This window comes from Pelodiscus sinensis, chromosome 1 (genome assembly GCF_049634645.1).
Source record: "Pelodiscus sinensis isolate JC-2024 chromosome 1, ASM4963464v1, whole genome shotgun sequence".
NCBI lineage: Eukaryota > Metazoa > Chordata > Testudines > Trionychidae > Pelodiscus > Pelodiscus sinensis.
In genome coordinates this window covers 319187379-319193780 of record NC_134711.1, presented here as the reverse complement: position 1 = coordinate 319193780, position 6402 = coordinate 319187379, and positions in this window count along the sequence as shown.

Sequence of the window (6402 nt, the reverse complement as noted above, 5' to 3'; positions counted from 1 at the left end):
CATCCTATGTTTAACGTTGCTTTTGATGTTACCTAATGAACTTGGATCATCTAAAAGGTTCCATTTAGAAGTCTTAAAAATCTGGAAACCATTTGACAATTAAGCCAGAAGACGCGACAGGGTGTGTTTTATGGGCCCTATTAATGGATGCCTCAAGGTGTGTTGTGGTGTGGCCTCTTGCCTTTATTCACCCATGCTGGGTATTAATGGCCTGATAAAACTCACCCCAGAGCATTATATTGCTGTGATATCATTTAAAGGGGGGGGGGGGGAGTGGGAAATTAGCTTATTGTTCTAAGGGAAAGGGCAGCCAAGATTTTAAAAAAAGAAGCAAATCCAAACAAAACTGCTTCTCACTGTATGCTTTCCTAGCACGCACAGCAAATACAGTGCCAGGCTCTCCTTTCTGATCAGCTCTGTTTCATCCAAGTAATAGCAGCTGGGGGGCATTTGTGCAATGCAGGGCTATCTCAGCTGGCATTAGATGTGTAAGGCACCCTAGAATGCCAGCATCAGGGCCTAGATCCCACATCTTCCCTGAAGGCTGTGTCTCAACTTGAGCATTGCCTTTTGCAGGGGAACCTAGGGATTGCACTTTGTGGCCTTGAACTGTTGATGTTAGACCTGATCCTGCAAGGTGCAGGGTTCCTATTTCAAGATACTGGGTGCTCCCAGTTCCTGACAGCCTCACCGATTATAGGGGCCATTGAACACCATGCAGGGCTGAACTCTGGGGGAATGGAACATTCCTGTCTGTGAGCCATTTTGCAAAGCCAGCCTATTGCCCTACAGTAGGATGGCTCCACTGTTTGGTGGGACCCTTGCTGCCACATAGTACCCGTTCCAGCTAGCACTTGCTGAAGGTGGCTTTGTGAACAGTTGTTGAATGGAGACTGGCCACGCTCCCTTCGATAGATTGTACTTCCAAATGCACAAGGCAGTAAGGGGCCTAGTTCACCTGCTCCCAGCCCTGTATTTCCAGCTGTCCCATGGCTGGCTGTGATAGGAAACAATCTACTCATCGCATATAAAGAATATCATTAAGCAAGGGCAGGCTTTGTGCTCTTTGGAATCCAGATGGGGGTACTTTGGACTAACCAGCAGGGTCATGTGGCTGTGGAATAGCCTTCCCCAGGAAGTGGAGAAAACCCCAACACTTAACCAATGTAAAGACAGACCAAGCTCGTAAATGTACAATGGGGAACAACCAGGAACTGGTAGGGGGATGAAATCAATGATCAAATAGGTCTTTCCTCTCTTCAGTGGCTATGAGCTACATAGACACATTGTCCTTGGAAGTGCAGCTGGGAGACAGTGCCTCTGACATGTCTAATTTCTTTAATGCTGATTCCTATGCATGACAGATGAATAATCTACTTGGTTCATTGGGCTGGCATGGAACATTTCTCCTGGAGCTGCTGGGGTAGTACTACGACCCTGCCTTCGCCTTACTTCTCCAGGCCCACTTTCAGCCACATGCATTAGCCTACTTTATTGGGCTGATGGCACTAGTTTGAATCCAGCTTGTCACCGGTGATTGGAATTCAGTGCTGTCTGGAGAGCTCAGTCTAGGTCATTCTGGAGTTCTGCAAGGCCCTGAAGATAAGGGCAAGAAGTTTAAACCTGACATAATGGGCCACAGAGACTGAACGGCTTTGTCTCCCTAATGGTGGGCTCTCCAGCTCAGGCTGAGACACATCTGTTTTAGTACTTGGTCCATTGGGGGATATTAGGTGCTATGGTAATACAAATAATAACAATGGATAGTGATGTGGATTTCCACGGCTGTCTTCTGAGATGGCTTTTATCAGGTTTCTCTCCTTGCACACACAGAAATCATGTAGGTATAATTCTTCACTCCTGTTTATTTGCAGAAACAAGTCAAGTCACTTAGAAAAATAAGAGCCTGATAGCGGCCACAAACCAGGTTCCTAGATAATCAATGAGGAGCCCTGTGGCACCTTAAAGACAAAGGCCATTTCTAGACTTACAGAAAGATTGATGCTGAGGAAGTCGATCTTCCGGCATTTGATTTAGTGGGTCTAGTAAAGTCCCACTAAATTGAATGCTGAGGGTGCTCCTGTTGGTGCCAGTACTTTTCACTGGCACGAGAGGTAAAAGAAATCAACGGGAGCATTTCTCACATTAACCTCCCGCTGTGGGAACAGCACTGAAGTTCAGTTTAAGGTGCATCAGATCCATTATTTACATAGCTGGAATTGCCTATCTTAAGCCAACCTTCCCCCCGCAGTATAGACCAGCAGATTTATTTGGGCATAAGCTTTCATGGGTCAAAACCATTTGTTCATACGCATGGATCTCATCAAGTCTTTAAGGTGCCTCAGGATTCCTTGTTGTTTCTACAGATACAGACTAAACCCAGCAACCTCTCTGAGACTAGACAGTCAAGTAACACAAAGTATCACAAAGTGTGGGTCTAAATAGCTGCAGTGCCAAATTGCACCTGTGCTGCTTTGCACCCAGTACACATAGCTCATGCTGCCATTATACACATTCTATGATGAGAGGCGTTCAGTCTGCAGGAGTCCCTCTCCACTATTCTTCCCAATACTACATTCACATGGAAGGGTATCACTGTGCGAAGCACCTGGGCCGACCCACACAGGACTGTAGGCGGAAGCAGGGTTGTCTGCTGTCTGTGGCGCCTGAGCCACAGGGCTGTGATATGCTGCTCATTCTGACGTCCAGGACATGAATACGTTTTCTGTTTGGAAAGCTTTCGGAGACCTGGCAAAGCTGCTTTGAATACAGCCAGTGAGGGGAGCCATCAGGGCAAAGCCTCCTGAAAGGAGAAATTGAAAACCGCCTAGTAAGAAAATGTGTATACATGTGGCATGACATTTATTTATTATACTGTGCGGCGGCACTTTTACCCAGGCAGAGTTAAAAGCTCCTTAGTGAAAACGATGGATTTTTCTAAGCTCTACCAGGATTTAGACCCTCCAGGGAATGTATAAACAAAGCAAATTTTCAAAGTCCTCTTAGTTGCAAATAATCATTAGCCAATTATAGGGCCCTGCCATTCTGTTTGAGTGACAGTGCTGAGAATGGAAAATGACCCCACAATCCAGCCTTTCCTCTCTAGGACTCGCCTAACTGTGCAAACAACATACAAAACAGTTTGCAGCTATACAGGCTGGACCTCCCTGGTCTGGAACCCTTGGGACCTGACCGGTCCTGAATTAGGGGATTTTCCCAACCAGGAGAGCTACACAGCTGCTGCCAGCCCTCCATGACACCCAGTTGCTGGGGTCAGAACTCCCTGTTTTGCTGCCTCCCCAAAAAAACCTCCTGGCTGAGTCGCCTACCTTCCTGCCACACTCCTGCCTTGGGCCAGACCTACCTATACCTGGGCTCTGTGGTCCAGGAACATCTGTGGTCCTGCCGAACCATGGACATTACTGGACCAGAGAGCCTGGTAAAGGGGGATACAGCCTGTACAAACATTTTTTTAGAACCAGCTAAGTAGTGGGAAAGCTTAGGAGACTGAAGGCAGAGGTCACTTTTCCCCTCTAGTTTGTATTCAAATTCCAGTCCTTATTCATGGTTCATGTTGCTGGAACAGAGAGTACCAGATTTGGGATGTACATCCTGTAGTTTGTGAGGTGCTCTAGCAGTGTTTGAAGTGAAAGAGGCTACAGAAACCCAAAATACCAGTCGTGGGCCTCTTTTTCATCATGACTGATATAGGAGGAACTAAGTGCAGCTGTCCCTATATTATTCTGATTAGTTTGTAGATAACACTGGCAAATGGAATCATGTGATTTCCTCTCATAAATGTTGGCCTCGGGCAGCATTTCTTCAGTGACTCCACCCTCACCTGTGATTTTATTAGATGTCTGACACTCATGAAACAGGAGAATGACCACTAGCAGACTTGTCCTGCAAAAGCTTTGTGCAGCCACAGCCCTAACTGGCCTCCAGATCTCTAAGAGAAATTCAGATTCTGCACGGTCTTGAAGCCCTTCTTTTTTAGCTGAGAGAAAAATCAAGGCATCCTAGCATGGTGCTTGTGGGAGGTGTTCCTACTTTCATATGGATGTAAAATCAGTGCCCTGATCATATATGTGTCTTGAAATAGCCTAGAGCACTTTGGAATGAATTGGGGTGTCCTGGAAAAATTCTAGTTCCCAGCATGTTCTGTCTGCTTGATATTCAACTGGCTTTGTGTTTTTTCAATTTCCCTTTAAAAAAGTGTTTTGTTCCTGACACAGAGTAGCTAATTCATTCCACCCAAGCTGTGTTAGTAAGATGGGTGAATGATCCCTCTTATGCAGAGTCTTTAAAACACTTCAGGATGAAAAGCACCACATAAATATAAGTTATTAGAAAGCATCTCCAGTGAGTAACCATATTTTGACTGAATAGCTGAACTTAACTGTAGATCTATCTTTCATCATCTACATTTCTCAAGTTGTATCTGCTCAAACTCATGATCATGAAGAATTTTTTGACTTCCTTTTCAGTTGTGTGTGTGTGTGTCCATTGAAAGACATAGTAAATGAAAGCGACGAGGAGTCCTGTGGCACCTTATAGACTAACTGAAGTGTAGGAGCATAAGCTTTCGTGGGCAAAGACCCACTTCGTCAGATGCATGTCAGACGAAGTGGGTCTTTGCCCACGAAAGCTTATGCTCCTACACTTCAGTTAGTCTATAAGGTGCCACAGGACTCCTCGTCGCTTTTGCAGATTCAGACTAACACGGCTACCCCTCTGATAGTAAATGAAGACACTTTTCATGCCAGACTTGATTTCTTTGAAGTTTTCAGGGTTTGGCAGTAATAATGACAGAAAGTTTTGCTTTCAGCTTGGAAGAAAAGAGAAAAGAGTGGGTTGGAGGGGAGGAGGGAAATGTCAGGTTTTTATTTAATTAATTAACCAGATGAGTTAGTTTTTGTATGACACAGTGGGGAAGATTAAAGCCAACATTTTCAAAACTGGCTTTTAGTTTCAGATGCCTCTGTTTTTAGCAGTCCAGCATTAGACACTAAAAATCTGTTTCTTTGGAGGCGCAGGTAGGGTTAATAAATTAGTTTTGCATGTGGGTCTGAAAGCAGTGAGGTCTGTGATTCACTACTGCTTGCAGGAGTGAGTCCCAGTGTTGCTAGCTCTCATGAGATTTAGTGTATTCCTTAAAGCCTCAGCCCCTGGAGTCTTGTGACTACATGGAAAATCTCAACCTTTATTTTGTAAAAAAGTAACTTTTTTGTCCTCATGTTTGTAGAGAAAGGCTTGAAAAGGTGACTGTAGAAAACCCCATAGGTTCAAAAACCTGAGGGTAAAGAAAAAGACTGCAATTTTATTTTTTAAACCTAATGATTTTTAAGTTGGTTTTCTTATTTTGGCTGGGGCTGACTCAAGGGACCTGTGAGGAAAAGGTTAAAAAACTGGGTATGTTTAGTCTTGAGGAAAAGAGACTGTGGGAAGACCTGGTAAGTCTTCAGATATGTCAAGGGCTGTTCTGATAAGAACCAGAATGAATTGTCACCATGTGCACTCAGTGTAGCACAAGAAGTAAGGGGCTTAATCTGCAGGAAGGGAAATGGAGGTTTGATATTAGGAAAAATTGTCAACGTATAGTTCAGCTCTGGAATAGGCTTCCCAGGGAGACTGTGGGAAGGGTGGTTTTTAAAAGCAGGTTAGATAGACACTTGTCAGGGATCATAGAATCATAGAACCGGAAGAGACCTTAAAAGGCCATCAAGTCCAGCCCCTTGCCCAAGGCAGGACCAATCTCAATTAAATCAACCCTGCCAGGGCTTTGTCAAGCTGAGACTTAAACACCTCTGGGGATGGAGACTCCACAACTTCCCTAGGCAACCCATTCCAGTGCTTCACCACCCTCCTAGGCTATGTCTAGACTGCAAGCCTCTTTCGAAAGAGAACGTCTAGACTGCACGTTGAACTTTCGAAAAAGCGGCTTGGTTTTTCGAAAGAAAGCATCCAGTGAGTCTGGATGCTCTCTTTCGAAGAAGCCCTATTTACATTGAAGAACGCCTTCTTTCGAAAGAGGAACTTTCGAAAGAAGGCGTTCTTCCTCGTGAAATGAGGTTTACTGCCATCGAAAGAAAAGCCGCGTTCTTTCGATTTAATTTCGAAAGAACGCGGCTGCAGTCTAGACGCAGGTGAGGTTTTTTTGAAAAAAGGCTACTTTTTTCGAAAAAACCCCTGAGTCTGGACACAGCCCAAGTGAAATAGTTATTCCTAATATCCAACCTGGACCTCTCCCACCACAACTTCAGACCATTGTTCCTTGTTCTGCCATCCATCACTACTGTGAACAGCCTTTCTCCATACTCTTTGGAACCTCCCTTCAGGAAGTTGAAGGCTGCTATCAAATCCCCTCTCACTCTTCCCTTCTGCAGGCTAAATAGACCCAGA